The sequence below is a fragment of the Ovis canadensis genome, chromosome 9 (assembly GCF_042477335.2).
Source record: "Ovis canadensis isolate MfBH-ARS-UI-01 breed Bighorn chromosome 9, ARS-UI_OviCan_v2, whole genome shotgun sequence".
Taxonomy (NCBI): Eukaryota; Metazoa; Chordata; class Mammalia; order Artiodactyla; family Bovidae; genus Ovis; species Ovis canadensis.
This window is the reverse complement of record NC_091253.1, coordinates 27,143,977-27,161,809: the sequence shown is the minus strand read 5'-3', so window position 1 is coordinate 27,161,809 and position 17,833 is coordinate 27,143,977. Positions and strand designations below refer to the sequence as shown.

Sequence of the window (17,833 nt, the reverse complement as noted above, 5' to 3'; positions counted from 1 at the left end):
ATGGGGAAACAGTGGAAACAGTGGTTGACTTTATTTTGGGGGGCTCCAAAATCACTGCAGATGGTGACTGCAGCCATGAAATTAAAAGACACTTATTCCTTGGAAGAAAAGTTATGACCAACCTAGACTGCATATTAAAAAGCAGAGACATTACTTTGCCAACAAAGGTCTGTCTAGTCAAGACTATGATTTTTCCAGTAGTCGTGTGTGGATGTGAGAGTTAGACCATAAAGAAAGCTGAGTGCCAAAGAATTGATGCTTTTGAACTGTGGTGTTGGAGAAGACTCTTGAGAGTCCCTTGGACTGCAAGGAGATCCAACCAGTCCATCCTAAAGGAAATCAGTCCTGGGTATTCATTGGAAGGACTAATACTGAAGCTGAAATTCTAATACTGTTGCCACCTGATGTGAAGAACCTGACTCATTTGAAAAGACTCTGATGCTGGGAAAGTTTGAAGGTGGGAGGAAAAGGGGATGACAGAGGATGAAATGGTTGGATGGTATCACCGACTCAATGGACATGAGTTTGAGTAAACTCCAGGAGTTGGTGATGGACAGGGAAGCCTGGCGTGCTGCAGTCTGTGGGCTCGTAGAGTCTATGACTGAGTGACTGAACTGAACTGAACTGAATCCACTCTCAGCCCCTCTCATGCTTCCACCTAAGCCTGAGTGCCCCCAGTAACCAGGTGCTGGCAACCTTGCAAGACACTAAGAACATCTCAAAATCCTACACTCTTGGAGCTTCACGGTGTCTGAGAGATGTTAACCATCTTCAGGTGAGGACGCTGAAGGAAGGATCCAGCCCTCACTTGGAGTCCCTACCTTAAGAGATGCTATAGTCTAGAATCCAAGCTCCTGGCTCAGCCCTCGGATTACCCAGGACCCCAGAATCTCTGAAGACACTTTTCCTCCTGAGGGTGAGACTCTGACATCTGAACCAGATTGTAACCCTGTGGGTTAAGATCTGTAAGTCTGTAAAGGGCCTTGGGCACAGATGTCATTGGAGCACACAGGTCTGTTCACATCGCTCCCAGAAGAAAGCCTTCTCCTTCCAGCCTTTCTCAGTCTGGTCCCGATCTCCTTTTCCAGGTTCATGGTCCCCACCGACTCCTCATGAGCCTTTTCCTCCAACCTCAGCACCTTCCTCCTCTTTCTTCAACACCCCACCATTGCCCTAACCCTTTGCCACTGCCTCTGTCATTAGACTCCTACTCATCCTTCAAAACCCCTAGGATGCATCTTCTCCTCTGTGAAGGCTTCTCTGATTTCCCACGGAGGGAGTGCCACTGTCTTCTTCAGGCTCCCACAGACCCCCGGGGTGATACTGTTTTATCAACTCACAAACAATATTAAAACTGACCTCCTTATCTTCTGAATCCTGTAAGTGGGAAGCTGATATTGCAGTGTGTTGTTGTTTAGTAGCTCATTTGTGTCTGACACTTTGTGACCCCATGGACTGCAGCACTCCCGGCTTCCCTGTCCTTCACTGTCTCCCAGAGTTCACTCAAACTCATGTCCATTGAGTTGGTGATGCTATCCAACCATCTCATCCCCTTCTCCTTTTGACTTCAGCCTTTCCCACCATCAAGGTCTTTTCCAGTGAGCCAGTTCTTCGTATCAGGTGGCCAAAGTATTGGAGTTTCAGCTTCCGCATCAGTCCTTCCAATGAATATTCAGGGTTGATTCCGGTTGTATTATGATGGGCTCCAGCATAACTGTCTTTCTCTCTCTGGGCCATCAGTCCATGAGCCTAAGGAGTGACTGAGCTGAACTTAAGGCATTTCCCCTCTGGCCAAGCCTCTGGGGGTGGGCAGAGGTGAACTCAGGCAGCTGTGACTCCTCCCACCCCCTCATCTAGTGTTTATGTTATTTTATGTTATTTCCTATGATCTTTTTTTCCTTCTGCTTCTAGGTCAGGAAGATCCCCCTGGAGAAGGGATAGGCTACCCACTCCAGTACTCTTGGGCTTCCCTGGTGGCTCAGACAGTAAAGAATCCGCCTACAAGGTGGGAGACCTGGGTTGGATCCCTGGGTTAGGAAGATATCCTGGAGGAGAGCATGGCAACCCACTCCAGTATTCTTGCCCGGAGAATCCCCATGGACAGAAGAGCCTGGTGGGCTACAATCCATGGGGCCACAAAGAGTCAGACATGGCACAACAGGTTATTGGTCTGTCTTTTTCCACGGAGCTCCTTAGACTTAGCGGTCATGTCTCAGGGCCTGGAAGGGTGACAGGCACCGAGCAGGCGCTCCATGCATCAGCGTAACCATGACCGAGTGTCTCCACTAACTCTATATTGACTTAGATAATGAAAGCACATTCTCTTTTATTTTTTTGGGAAAAAAAAAAAAACTTAAAAAATATAATCTTAAAACTTCTACATCCTGAGAATAGAGCAAGCATGTGGCTTATGAGCACAGGAGTTACCGTCTCTGTCTAGTCACGAAGGATGTTTCTTTTTTTCTAAGAGAGCTTCTCAGATCTCCAGGACCCACTGCTCTGCAGGTATGAGTAGGCGGGGGAGGTCAGGGATGCCTGGGGAGGAACCAGGAACAGAGACCCCATGGGGTGAGTTTCCTTCTCAGGGAATCAATGCACAGATGTGCCTGACACAGTGGGACCAGGGAGGTTCGTGCCCAGCGTGACCCAGGGCTCCGGCTCATTGTTCAAAGGACCCGCTGTTTTGGCATCACTGTGCAGGGACTCCAGGACCTAGGTGAAGAGGAAGCTCCGGAAATACCTCCCCTTGGCGGGGGGCGGGGGGGGGGCAGTGGGAGGGGTTCTGCTCATCACCTCTGTCCTTCGCTGTGTCCAAACCCAGTCTGAGCATTTCTCAGTGGGAGAATTCGCAGGAGCAACAGAGAAGAGCCTCTTGAAAGGTTCTATCTGAGGACTGAACCCTGCCACCCCATCCTCTTTCCTTCCTTTTCATCTAAGAACCGTCCACACATGGCAGATCAACTCGTGGTGACGTTAACGCATCACAAGGCCCTCGTGCATCCATCCACCCGCAGGCCTGCTCTCTCACTCACTGTTTCATCAGTCGGCTCTCTAGCCCGCCCTCCACCCAGGGAGTCATGCATTTCTGCACCCCCTCCCTCCCTCCCCACCTCATCATCACCGACCACCTACCCACACAGGCGCTCACTCACGCCGCAGGCCCAGTACTGAACCCACTCCCACCCAAGCCCACACCTGAGCTTCGGCAATGGAGATAAACCAGGCAGAGTTCCTGCCTCCAGGAATGCACGTGGTAGGAACACAGCCCCAAAGAGGAACGAGGCATTCAAAATAGTGTGGGGTCAGCGGCAGTGATGTGGATGAACAGTGAGGAAAGTCAGAAAGAGAAAAGCAAATACCATATATTAACGCGTATGTGTGGAATCTAGAAAATGGCACTGATGAACCTGTTTGCAGGGCAGGAATAGAGACAGACAAAAAGAACAGATGTGTGGACCCTGGGGGGGAAGGAGATTGTGGAATGACCTGTGAGAGTACCGCTAACATATACGGGACCATGTGTAAAGCTACCAGGAAGCTTCTGCATAGCCAGGGAGCTCAGCTCGGTGCTGGCTCTGTGATGACCTAGAAGGGTGGGTGGGGGGTGAGGGGTAGAGGGAAGGCTCAAGGGGGAGGGGATATGTGTATGGCTGATTCATTTTGTTGCACAGCAGAAACTAAAACAACATTGTGATGCAATTAGACTCCAATTAAAAAAAGTAAAAGCAAATAAAAATACTTTGGGGAATTCTCCACTTTCCTCCAAGACTCTGTGTTTACCCTCTAGGAAGTCGGACATGAAAGCCCAGCCTTAACAGACAACACGCTGACACAGAGAAGCGAAGGGAGAGAAGGAGAAGAGAAAGTGAGGGGAGCATAAACGAAAGAGGCTTCTGCTCTTATCTGGCCATTTGCCCCTGGACAGGTCGCCTAACGCTCTGGGTCTCTTCTGCTTCATAAAGTGATGACTAACTCCCTCTAGTATTCTTGCAAAAATTACCCGGGGGGAGTGTGTAAACACACAGTGCCAATGGTCTGTGTTCTGGTAAGTACTGCTGCATGGTGAGTGGTTGGCTAGGGGCACCCAAACCCACACCTGAACACACAGGGGGCAGCTTGGCCTCAGGGCACTGGGGTATCTGCCCCCTTGATGACCTAAGCACATCTGACCCGCAGCAGCCATTCAGAGCACCAACCGGACAGAGCCCTGGGGGCAGGGCAGGAAATGACCAACCAAAGAGGCAAGAGACATAGGTGTTTGTAGTCAGTATATAATGCTGGAGACCCTGGTTGGATTCCTGGGTCAGGAAGTTCCCCTGGAGAAGGGACAGGCCACCCACTCCAGTATTCTTGGGCTTTCCCGGTGGCTCAGATGGTACAGAATCCACCTGCAATGTGGGAGACCTGAGTTCAATCCCTGGGTTGGAAAGATCCCCTGGAGGAGGGCATGGCAACCCACTCTCTCGCCTGGAGAATCCCATGGACAGAGAGCCTGGCGGGCTACAGTCTACCGGGTGGCAAAGATCCAGACATGACTGAGCGACTTAGCACAGTACCTTCAACATGTGCTGTACAGCCAGTGCACCGTCTGAGGGAGGCGTGATCAGGTGTTGAGGACTTTCTTTTCCAGCATAAGAGCAGGCTGGTGTGGCTGCCAGGAAATCCTGGGGCCTGTACGACCTTCCAAAGGTTCTAGCAAGTTGACCTACCAGGCACTGAAGATGGCAGATCTACTCACTGACCAGAGATTTCCGGGCCCTGAGCTGTGCCTCACCGTGTTTTCTGAGCCCATCCCCTCGGCTCCCACAGAGAGTCTCTAAAAGGTCCTGGACCACACAGACAGGCAAGAGAAGGGCCAAATTCAGACCCAAGCCAGACTTAGATCCACCAACACAGCCCGGTCCATGAATCCAGGCCCCTAGGGCTCAGTGGGACCCCCAGCAATGCCCAAGGTCCAGAGCTGCCCAGTCATCGCTCAGAGTTCACCCCCACCACCAGCACCACGCCACACTGATGGGGAAGGACTAACATCCGCCATACATGTCTGTCTGTGGGACGCTGTGCCAGACACTGCAAATATCAGTACCAGTTTTCCAATCTTGATATTTCACTCCCTTATCTGTGATTTAAACCAAGCTGTAATTTTATTAATCGGATACTATGTGCCAGGCATTTGATCATCACTGTTTGGAAATTCCTTCCTCCCACAAAGATGTATTGAGTTCCTTACTGCGCCCACCACCGTGCAGACGCTAGTAGTTCAGAGATAAGAAATGCAAAACCCATGAACTCCAGGGACTCATTGGCGAGGGGCAGAGACAGACCAGCCCTTGGGGTTACAGAAGCCGAGGACGTGAAGCTGTGGCAGCACGGGAAGCTGGGGGCGGGGAACCGAGCGGCAAGGAAAGCCCACGCGGACTCCACAGCAACGCAGGAGCAAGGGGGAAAGCTGAGCTGCATTAGGTGTTTCCTCAGAGACCTGCAGACATGCCATCTGGGGTCTTATCCTGCCGGTCCGTTTTCCTGAAGGCCGATGGAGACCATTGCCCCACAGCCCAGTGGCCTCAGAGGAACTACTAGACCAGGCAAAACAGACAATTCAACCTTTCAGTTATTAACAGAGCCCCTCCTATGACCTAGACACAGTGGTAGGTAAACTTGCTGTAGTAGTCATTGACAATGACTACTACATTCAAATATTGGATTTTTGATTGATGTGTATGTTTGGATATAGATTCCGAAAGGGTATTTGTCAGAATGTTACTATTGGATAAGCTGGGGAGATGAAAACACAGGGCATTGTCAATATTTTTGCCTTTGTAAAAATACACTTTCAAGTATAAAGCAACTATACACTAATTCAGGTATTTAAATGCTAAAAAACATACTTTCATTGCTTTCATAATTTAAGACATTCTAATGAAAAATATTTTCTAAAAAGAACAAGGATGGTCCATATGGTATATATGCCTCATTGGATGAATGTTCTACATTTACCTTACACACTCAAGGCAGATCAGAATTGTGGTTCAGGCCATGGATTCTGCACGAAGACATGGGTTTGAGTCCCCGCTCTGCCACTTACTTACTGTGGGACTAAACATCTGTAAGCCCCGGATGGACAGGCCACCGGGCTGTCCATCTGCACAGAGGGTAGCAGCGTAACTGATCCCCAGGAGTGATGGGAGAACGTAGATTATATAACCTGGGACCAACTGGGGTCCAATATCAGGCTCAGGGTCACACTAGTCTTGTTTTTACAGAGGTCAAAAAAAAGATGTTATGGGAAAGGAGATTTCAATTATTCTACTGTTTTTTTTTTTTTCCTTTGGCCACACCGTGTGGCATGTGGGATCTTAGTTCCCTGAACAGGGATGGAACCTAACCCCTTGCATTGGAAGCAGAGTCTTAACCACTGGACTGCCAGGGAAGCCCCCTTTAATTATTCTAAGTACCACCAAAAACATGGAGTGAGGGCTGACAGACAGAGGTGGCAGGGAGGAAGCTTTCATTTTAACGAGATATCCACTAACAAACCACTGGTTCCCCTTGGGAGGTGGCGGTTCCTCTGCCCCGGGAGTAGGACAGGAGAAGGTGAGCAAAGGCTGGGGCAGAGATGAGTCAGACTCCAGATGAAGAGATGGGGCAAGGTGGCTGTGATGGTCGTCTCACAGGCTTGAGAAGAAAGAACCTGTTAAAGGAATGACTATCTGGTAAAGCCCTGTGTGGTCATGAATCTATCACCCCAAAGAAGCTTGTAGCACTGTTTGATTTTCAAGTGAGATTTTGTTGACTGCATTGTTGAGCTCAGTTTGCTTTTTCTTGTTTTTATACAGCACACTCTGGCTTCAGCCACTTGGCTGCCAGGCAATCAAGACCAGTTCCAATTGGCTCCTATCTGTCAGGATGCAGTTAAAAGAAAGTTTTCTCTTTAGAGAGCTCCAACCAAAAAGGATGGCGCAAATTGCATTTTTTCCCCCACAACTGTATTATGAACCCAACTTTAAGAAATTAAAATGATGTTCTCATCTCTATCAGAACTTAGGCAGAGTTAGCTAGAAGTGGTGAGCACGCAGTAACTGGGAGTGTCCAAGCTAAGGCAGGCGGACAGCAGATGAGAACTTAACCCCATCAGATGGGGTTTGTCTCTAGAGGGTTCCGACAAGCTCCACGACCACAGCGGGAGGGCTGGTCGGCACATTCCTTGGATCTTGGCCAAGACTTCCCTCTGTTCAGACCACGATGTTACCCAGCTTTTGGCTTCTCATGAAGGCCCAGTCCCAAAACCTCCTGAGGGCTATTAAAATGTCCCTGCCCTTTGACCCAGAATGCCTATTCCTTAGGAATAATCTCAGGGACAGCATTGCGAGGGGCGGAAGTCACATGCAGAAAGATGCTCGCTGAGGCAGCAAGCAGGAATCGGGGGCTGGGGGGGGGGCAGGGCGGGCATCCACCGAAGGGATTAGAAGAAGCAATAAAAAATGGTGTTTACTAAACCACAAAGAAAGTAGCCAGTTTTGCTAAATCATAAGGCTGAGGAGTGGTACATGTCCTTCACTCATTCAATGTTGCAATTCCTATGGACGTTTGTTCACTTACTGCAAAGTGCAAGGAGGAGAGGTCAGTGTGGCCGCCTGGCCTTGACACACACACACACACACACACACACACGCACGCATGCACAATGGGCAGGAAGACCAAGGGCAAGCCCTCTATGCCCAGGTATCTCTCAGTAGACGTGCATTTGAGACCCATCTCTGACTATATACAAAACAGTCAAGTCATTCACGTTCTCTTGGACTGTGTCCCTTCATCTGTAAAATGGGGCAACTGTACTCTTCTCATCTTACCAGATATGTCTTCCTTGACTTCTGTTATTGATTTTTATTAATAAAAATATTTATTTCATTTATTTGATAAAAATGATTAAAGTTGTTTTTGTCAGGCAAGCGGCCGTGTCTTCCACTCCTGAGTAGGAAGATGGGCTAGGAAATCCTCAGGGACCTTCCCCACCCTAAACATCCCCATGGGCCTTCTTCATCCCGGCTCTCCTCAGCTGCCTGCATCTGCAATGGTGGCCTCTTCTGTCGCTGTGATAAGGGCTTTGCTCCCCCAGATGTGGCTTTGCATCTTGGCTCTTCTGTTCCCTCTACCTGTCCTGAGGTAAGCCATTCAGACTCTCACTTTCCGTTTCCTTGGTCACAAAATCAAGAAATGAATGACCCACAGAGAGTTCACAGTCCTGACCCGAGTGACCACACGCCCATGCTGGCCTCTATCGGCAGCAGCACTGAAGAAAGAGCAGGGGGCCAGAGTGGATGAGCAGAATTTTAGGGGTGGAAAGGAAGCATTTAGGAAGTGCAGACCCTCAAGCTGGGAGAAGAGCTTAAATGTTCACCTGGCCATCGATGTTCAGATCAACACCCCTTCCGGTCCTGTGAAATGGCCGTCCAACCTCTGTTTAAATCCCTCTAGCATCAGAGCCTCGTCCCCCAGTGGTTGGATCCAGGGGACCCCTCCTGTCTCTGACCCGATCTTCCCACTGGACAGGAATCCAGCATCCAGTGAAATTTCATTCACCGGTCCTCCTGCTTCTACCCTCTGGGGACCAAGAGAGCGGGTCAGCTGTCTCTCCTCCATGGCATCTCCCCAGATTCCTTCAGCCACGGGTCCTCTCTCCTCCACAACAGAGGCTCTTTCTTACGGTCCACGGCTCTGTTCCCAGGGCAGCCTGCATTCTCTCCTCTGAAAGTGACTCCGTTTATCTGCAACCCTCTTAGAATGGAATCAGAGGGAGAGAGAGAATCCGAACCTTCCAGTCCAGAGGGAGCAAGCCCCTCCTGGTCACACCAATGACCGTGGATGACCAGGGGGCACCTGCCTGGCTGGTGGGCAGCCACACGGACAGCCTCCCTGGGACACAAGCCCAAGGCTGTCCCATCTTCTCATTTTTCAAGAGAAGCCAGAGATTAAGATGTGAACATGAAATCTCCTGATTCCGTTTATGTTGAAAAGTAATTAAATGCAAAATGCACCTAAGAAGCATTAAGACTGTCTGTGGGCTGGATCAGCCTGCGGGCCACTTCCTTAACCATTTTATAAATATGAGAAAACTTTTGAGAACCTGATGAAACTTTGAAGAAGCTCCAGCAAAAAAAAAAAAAAAAAATTACAAATTTCTGCTCCCAACATTTTCAAGGCCCTGTGGAGGTGTGTGCGTGTGCTCCAACAGTCAGTTGTGTCTGACTCTTTTCAACCCCAGGGACTGTAGCCCACCAGGCTCCTCTGTCCATGGGATTTTCCAGGCAAGCATACTGGAGCAGGTTGCCATTTTGTACTCCAGCGGATCTTTCCAACCCAGGGATCCAACCCGAGTCTCTTGTGTCTCCTGCAATGGCAGGTGGATTTGTTACCATTAGCACCACCTGGGCCAGGAGGCCAGATGAGCAGCAAGGCTCCTGCCCTTCACCAGCATCAGTACCAACCAGACAACACACCCCACTCAGCCCAGCCTCCAGCAACACAGAAGCCCTGGGCTTTAGAACTTCCCTGGAACAACTCAGGGAACTAAACTAGAAGGGTCTGAAAATGCGGCCCATCACTGCGGGCTCTCACAGCACAAGCCTGGCTTCCTAGGATTTTGCCAGGTGTACATCTTTAATGAGACACAGACGGGAGCTGGAATGACCTGTGTTCCCACAGGGGTGCCGCAGAAGGTGCTGGAAGATGACAAGTAATGGAATGATGTTCTGGGGAGGGGAATAGCAGGGTCGCCACCTTCAGGACATGCCTGATAAGCCTCTCCCCTGTCTGTCATCTCTGAGTCGGGACCTGAGTGGGGAGAAGGGAGGGCACATTTTGCCAAAAATGTGACTAATTCCAATTACACTTTATAACCTGGGACAAGAAGCTCAGGTCTGCTGCAGAGATTGGCTTTGCAGAAAAGGAACAAAAACACCTTCCTGGACCGGAGAAAGTTGGGAGAGGGAGACACACTGCTCAGACAGGAAAGAGATGTCAACTGAGACCAACAGGCAAAGTTCCTGGACACTGAATGCAAAACCAAAGGGACACTATTCTTCCCCACTTCACTCTGTGATTTTTTGTTTGTCTTGTTGTTTTAACAAAATCTTTCTGGCTCCTGCTCCAAATTTCTTATTGGAGAGTTAAAAGAAGCTAGGATGTCTCAACAACTCAAAAGTAGCAACTCAGAAACCAACTTGCATCTCACAGGCTGCCTGGCGCCAGCCACCCTGTGCTCCTATTTCCCAGGGTTGCTTGGCTAGAATCAAACAGGTGCTTCTCATCGACTTTGCTCCATCCCACTCTGAACTTGAGCCCAGCACAGGCCCACCTGTCAGGACCGAGGTCACACTGTCTGAGGAGCTAGGTGCGCTGGTGCTCCGGAAGGAGCTAGATCCCAGGGAGGAGAGGGCATTGCCCCCGGGGCTCAGGCCCCCAGGACGCTCCCCTCCTGGTCGCGGGGGAGATGGGGGAAGCCTGAAGCCCTGTGACCCCCGGCAGCCCCCAGCAGAGAAGAGAAGCTGGCCTTACCTGGCAGGGGCGAGGCTCAGGGGGATGCCAGCCGGGGTCCGAGTCCAGGCGGATCCAGAAGAAGCGAGTCTGGAGAAGCCGAGAGCCCCAGGCAGCCCGGTCCGGGGCGGGGGGGTGTCACCTGCCAGCGGCCCCGCCCACCCTCCCCCCAAATCTAGCAAACTGACTCCCTAGGTTAGACCTGTAACAGCTCTGGCGCCTTGGCCCCGGCCGGGGTCCGGAGAGAGAGCTAGTTATCAGACCACTAACTAAATAAATACTGTAAAAAAGGTGAGGCTTGGCACTTAGAGGATAAAACAGAAAGTTTGTGAGAAACAGAAAAATAAGGAAACGGGAGACACCTCCTTGGGGGGAACAAAAATGCAGCAGCGGCAGCCAGCCCAGCTGCTGCCCAAGAACAAAGCTGCTCTGGTCCCCCCAAGGGCTAAGCGGCCGGGGCGGTGGGATCCCCAGCCCGGAGCGCGGAGGGCGGGGCCCGGCGGTGGGCGGGGCGAGGAGGGAGGCGGGCAGTGGAAGGGGAGGGGCTAAGAGGGGCGGGGCGGGCGAAGGGGCGGGGGTGGGGCGAGCGGAGAAGGAGCCGCTCGGTCCCCTGGAGTGCCAGGGGCCGGAGGGGCGGGAGGCTCCCGGAAGAAGGGGGAGAGGGGGATGGGGTGTCCCTCTGGGGGTCGCGGTGGGGGGTTGGGGGCAGGAGGCTGGGGAGGGGTGAGGGCAGCAGGAACAGCGTCGGGCTCCAGGCGGCAAAGAGGAGTCGCTCAGAAGCCCGGGACAGGGCCTGACAACTCTCGTCCAATAATAGACTTCAGCGGGTATTTCGGTCCCTTTTACAGCCTGGTCTGAAATAGCCCCCTCTCTAGGCAGCAGCTGCCTGCAAGTTTGGAAAGTTTGGAGGGGCAGGGAGCCAGGGGTGGGGGGCTTCGCTTTTGCCGCGCTCTGTGAGCCCCTCTGCTGGCCCAGCACCTGCCTGCCTCTGGCTACAGGTGGCCTCTCGCCCTGCTCTCAGAACATCCTGGGGGAGGGGTGGGTTGATGTCCTTATTTTGAGATGAGGACTAGGGAAGTTCAGGGAGAGCCACTGTCATCCGCCTGCGGGAGTCCCCCAGAAGAGCAGGGATGGGGGCCAGGTGGGTGTGAGGAGCACACTCTCCTTCCTCAAGGGCTGCAAAGCCTCCGAAAGAAGAGAAGGAACAGGTGCTGGCCCCAAGGGCTCCTCTGCTTTTTCTTGCTGACCTCCGTTCCTAAAAATGGGCCGGGCATGAGTATTTTGAACTAGATGAGAACATGCCTTAATTTGAATGACCTCCCTCAGCCCCTCTCGACCCAAATCAGACTCCCAAGCTCGGGGGTGTCTTTATTTGGCCTCCTGCTCGGCAGCAGGGATTTAATAAACAGACAGAGTGGGGCTCATCTGTGACCCAGGGAATTCTCAGCCATCCAGCCCCTTCCTTCCTCTCCTCCTCATTTCCCTTTGCCCCTGCGGCAGTCCATTCCACGTGGGGTGGATTGGGAGCCCACCTGGTACCAGGCAGAGTGTCAACTGCCAGGTAAATGGGACACAGGAGGCATGCTGGGGGGTGGGTGGGCGCTGTCCTGGCATGGGATGGCGATGAACTGAGATGGGCGCCCTGGTTATCAGAGTCACAGGTAGGGTAGGGAGGCTAGGAAGAGAGTCATCACACCTGCGTGAAAGGACTAGACGGCATAGTCACTTAACACACAGGCGTCAAGGGCCCCGCGTGTGCCCAGGTGCCAGGTATCATGGTGAGCCCGGTCGGGAGGGGGAAGTTGCCTGTGTCCATCATCACAGGGAGACAGAAAACAGGGATGCGGCCCACCACATTGAATGACCAGGCTGTCCTAAGTGCTGTGAAGGACCCAGAGAAGAAAGATGAATTAGAGAGTGAATGGAGAGAGCCAGACTCCAGAATCAATACCAGGGGGCCATGACTAGAGATGGGAGCACCTCTGCCCTGCCTGGTGAAGGAGGGCACCCAGGGTCGAGGCTTGCAGGGTGCCCAGAGGTCACTAGGGCACAGGCAGCTCTCCAGGCAGAGTAAAGGACTTGAGCGTGGAGTTGAGGGCCCCTTGTGGCCTGGGGCTCATGGGGGGACTGTGGCCAGGGCCAGGCTAGAGAGGGGAGCAGGGCACAGGTGACTGATGCAGCTGGGGAGGCCTGAGAAGACCATGGACTCGAGCCGGATGATCAGGAGTGTCTGGAGCGCTTGTGGGGCAGGGGTTTGGCCAGCTGGGGGGCTTTCTAGAGCCCATGGACCATGGCAGGGAGATGGGCTGGGAAACCATCCAAGATCGGAGATAGAGCTCCTAGAACAGCTAGTGCCGAGCCCCATGCTGAAAACGAGCTTGCACGTTTGAGGGGCGGCCCCAGTGGGGTCCCCCAAACAACCTCCCCCCTCTGATGACCCCTGAGACCTAGTGAGGGAGGTCAGCTCACAGGACAGAAGGCCTCTTCCACCATTGGGCCTGTCTCTGGGACCCTGCCCTGCAGTGGGCCTGTCGCCCAGGGCTCTCCCCCTGCCCTTACCCCTTCCCCACGCCTCACCGTGACTGAGTGTGTCCTGACCACCAACTGTGGACAGAGCCCCACGGCCCCCACCACACACCCTAGCCCTCAGTCTCCCATCTTCCCTTCTGCTGCTGCCAGTGTTTTTTTTTTTTAATTTTTGTCAAATTTTGTTTTTAATTTTTGTCAAATGCAATGGTAACCTTTTTTTTGTGTGTGGTGCCTAGTAGCACATGGGATCTTAGTTCCCTGACCAGGGATTGAACCCTTGCCCCTGCAATGGAAGCACAGAGTTTGAATAACTGGACTGCCAGGGAAATCCCTGCTGCCACTGTTAAACCAGAATGAAGGCCTCTCCAGGCTGGACAAACCCCCGGAGACCAGCGGCCTCTCCTTCCATCTCCTTCCCCACCTGAGCACCCCGAGGCCCAGAGAGGAGGCCGGGCATACTCGGCACTGCCTTCCAGGCCCTCCTCGCTGCCGTCTTCCAAACCTAACCTCTTCACGAAAACGGATCCGTGGGTTCACAAGGTCATGCCCTTCCTCTGAGAAATGGACACAAGGATTTCTTCTGTTCTCCATCTCTGCAGAGAAAGGCTGAGAGCCTGGAGAAGTGAGCAGAGGGCTCTGCAAAGACAATTCCAGAAAGCTCTGTCTCGCCTCTTTCCCTTCTGGACTCTTTCTCTGCTGAGTGCAGTTGCTGAGTCCAACTCTGATGCCAAGCTGCTCAAATTTTCAAGATGTGTTAAACAGAAATCGAAAATATGCTGGGTATCATTCCTCATGGGCTTCCTGATGGCTCAAACAGTAAAGGATCTGCCTAATGCGGGAGACCTGGACTCGATCCCTGGGTCGGGAAGATCCCCTGGAGAAGGGAATGGCTACCCACTCCAGCATTCCTGCCTGGAGAGTCCTATGGACAGAAGAGCCTGATGGGCTACAATCCACAGGGTCGCAAAGAGTCAGGCACGACTAAGTGACTAACACATACACACACACCCATCATTCTGCATACAAAAGTATATGGATATCCATTAGACAAAGAGCTAGAAAATGCCCCCTGTGACTTACTGTCTCCTCATTTCTTCCACCCATTCCATCATGGTGATAATAAACGCCATGGGTAAACACATGGAATAACCGTAAGGTGATCGCCAGTCATAGTTCACATTTCTGGGTGGAAACATCACTGGATCACCTACTCAGGGTTTCCCGAAGGTGCAGTTCAGGTGTTACAGACCACATTTCCCTTGGAAATTCCTGGGAAAGAATCAGCTGCCGAGCTCATTGGGGTTGCTGGCTGTGGTGCCTTGCTTGTGGCACAGAAATCCCTGTTATCTGGCTCCCTATCAGTGCTGAGCGTGGCCCCAGCATCCCTTTGAGAGGTCACCGCTCTCCATCAGACGTCTGCTTCTTCCTGGGCCAGCCCAGTGGGAGCACCGCTTTCCTCTTTCTGCCGCCTTCTGCCACCAGCCAGAGAAAGTTTGGCTGATTTCAGAAACTCATCGGATTAGGTGAGGCTCTCCCAGACAACCTCAATAAGCTCCCTCTATTAATGTGGGCCCCATAACATAACACAATCCCGAGAGTGGACCACATGCCGACGTTCCAGGGGTTAGAGGGGGACGTTTTCCTGGGAGGGGTCATTCTGACCCACCATGCCCTTTTATCAAACTTCTGCACTTATTGAAATCTGTAGTTATTCTTTTCCTTCCTCTTAAAAAAAGTGGGGTATTTCCTGCATTTCTTTCTTACTTCAATCTCTGAGGGCAGTAAATGCATCTTCTTGTTCACTGCTGTGTCCCCAAGCCCAGGGTGGTGCTTGCCATGTAACAGGTGCGTTACAAATCAGTTACAACTGGCAGGATGAACATCAGGAAAAGCGAGGGGGCCAGACTGTGGAGGTTGGAAGGGTGGGGCGGGGGAGGGCATGTTCGAAATGGATTCTGGGCACCCTCCTCCCTCCACCCACCAGCCTCCAGGGGGATCCTTTGAAAATCAAATCCAGTTTCTTTATCTTTGCTGGAAACGCCCCCTGAGGGTTTCCCCTTTTGCTTAGAATCAACTCTGAAGCCCCCAGGCCACACCGTGTTCCTTCACAAACTGCCCAGGACCCTGCCCTCCCCACAGTCTGGCCCTGGACCCTGGCCTCCCTGCCTTTCCTCCCACGTGGAGCCCCTCTACACAGTCAGGGCTCTCAGTGGCCCTCCCTCCCTCGAGGACCCGCCTCAGGCGCTGTGTGCTCCTCCACAGAGGGCTCGGGTCAAAGGCCCCCTCCTCAGCAGTCCCCCTCCCCACCCCGTCTGCGTTTATTGGGCGCGATATCCAAGGTTATTTCGGAACAACCTAAATGCCCACTGTGGACGGACGGGTGAAGACAGTGCGGTATGGACATACGATGGAGTGTCATTCTGCTTTGAAGAAGAAGGAAATCCTGCCATCTGTGACAGCACCGGTGCGTCTTGAAGACGTTCCGCTCGCTGTAGGGTTCCACTGCTGAGCAGCTGGAGCTGTGAGATGCACAGAAGGAGGGCACGGAATGGGGGCTGCCATGATCCAGGGGAGCAAGAAGCGAAGAGTCCCTGTTCAGGGGGCACAGAGTCACGTGAGCAAGGCGAATCAGTTCTAGATTCTCTACAGCAAGGTGCACGGTATGGTATTACACACCTAAAAATTGGTTAAGAGGGTAGATCTCATGTTAAGGGTCCTGACAATAATAAATTTAAAAAAAATGCAAACCAGCTCAACATCTGTCCCTGCTCCCTACTTGGCTTTGTGGTTCTACAAGGCCTGTCATGGGCTTCCCTGGTGGCTCAGACAGTAAAGAATCTGCCTGCAATGCGGGAGACCTGGATTCGGTCCCCAGGTTGGGAAGATCCCCTGGGGGAGGGCATGGCAACCCACTCCAGTGTTCTTGCCTGGAGAATCCCCCTGGACAGAGGAGCCTGGCGGGCTACAATCCATGGGGTCGCAAAGATTTGGACATGACTGAGTAACTGAGGGCAAGCCAGCCGCACCTTCTGACAGCGTATTTTATGTTTGAGTGTTTCCTCTTTGTCTCCCCAGACAGAAACAAGACCCAAGAGGGCAGGAAATTCTGTTGCATCCTCTGGGGAGGACAGCGCCTGGTCCAGAGCAGAGAGGAGCTGGTGAGTGAGGGGACTTAGTCCCTGGGCTGATGTCTCCTCCTGAGAAGCCCTGACATCTCCAGTGAAGTTGAAAGTGTTAGTCGCTCAGTTGTGTTTGACTCTTTGTGACCCCAGAGACTGTAGCCCCACCAGACTCCTCTGTCCTCCTCTGTCCATGGAATTCTCCAGGAGAGACAGCAAATAATAATAGCAACTAAAGAACAACGACATCAGTCACCGTGGCCACGAGCTAGGTACCTGTGTGCTCGAAACACTTCCAGACACGCGTGCATCACTTTGAGCACAGCTGGCAGGGTAACAGGGCCAGCCTCCTCTCATGGATACAAGGCGGAGGCTTGGCTGCTGAGAATCCTGCCAGAGCTGTCCACCTGCCTGTGAATCTAGGTCTCCTTCTAGAAGCTTTACATATCCCAGCCTGAAAGATGACTTGAAAATTTCCTTTTTTTAGCACAAAAATGCTCTGATTTCTGAAAAGGGGGTCGAAGTTATCAGCTGAGAAATCAAACACTGGTTTCCTGGCAACTCAGAATCTCCTTCTTCCTGGGTCTTGCCTGCTGTCCCATTCAGGGTGATTTCAACCAGAGCCTTCACACTGATGGTGTGATCCTGCCAAAGCCACCTAGGCAAGTCCTGGGTCAGTTGCTTGCCCTTGGGCTCACACCCCATTCCCAGGCTTCCCTGGTTTAGAAATTGAGCCAGTTACACCAACATCAGTAACTCCTTCTTTCTGTGAAGTCCCCTGCTGAGATTCCTGGGCACCCCGGGTGATATGACTGCCCACGTCCAGGGATCGTCCCTGTCGGTTGGCAGCATCTCAAATCATAAACTTCCCTTTTCCAGGTGAGGCAAGTGAGCTTCAGAGGGTCGCTTGCTCTGTCAGAGCTAGTAAAGGTTGAACCATTCCTTGATTGTGAAATCAATTAAGTCATGTGCAGTGGGTCAAAGACAACTGGAAGGAACATTAGTAAAAATGGCAGTGATTGTCCTTCCCAGAATGCATTCCTCATCAGCACAGATATGTTCCCAAGAGTGTTCAGACCAGCACTGTTTACAAAAGTGAAAAATGGGCAACAGTCATAATGTCCAATGCTAGGGGATCGGATGAAAGAAATGATGGAAAGTCATTCAAGTGGAGATTCATGGTTATGCTCATTACAAGGTAAGAAAGAATAAAGCAGGAGAAGAGTTGGAGGAAGGAAAAAAGCAGGCTCTCCCTTTCTCTTTCCAAAAGTCTTTATTGAAGAGATGCTTTTGTAGCTTTCTTAATATTTTCTACATTCTGTTTTCTAAAATGAGAACATGTTCTTTACATACCCCGCACATGTGCTAAGTCACTTCAGTCATGTCTGACTCTTTGAGACCCCATGGACTTGTAGCCCACCAGGCTCCCCTGTCCATGGGATTCTCCAGGCAAGATACTGGAGTGGGTTGCCATGCCCTCCTCCAGGGGATCTTCCCCACCCAGGGATTGAACCAGTGTCTCCTGTGCCTCCTGCATCAGTGGTGGGGGAAGGGGGGGTCTTTCCCACTAGCGTCACCTGGGAAGCCCCTTACACATCCTATTCTATAGCTATTTTTCCATCTAACCCTGTATGTTGGGCACTTGTCGGTAT

The 17,833-nt window shown here is 52.0% G+C and overlaps 1 protein-coding gene across 1 annotated transcript in view; it reads right to left on the bottom strand.

Moving 5' to 3' along the window:
* The window catches only part of COL22A1 (collagen type XXII alpha 1 chain), a 224,743-nt gene extending 213,771 nt beyond the window's left edge, over nt 1-10,972 (bottom strand). The window contains exon 1 of the mRNA XM_069600933.1: nt 10,555-10,972. The gene's annotated coding sequence lies outside the window, so the exon portion shown is untranslated. The remainder of the gene's footprint in view (nt 1-10,554) is intronic.
* Nucleotides 10,973-17,833: the final 6,861 nt, after the last annotated feature.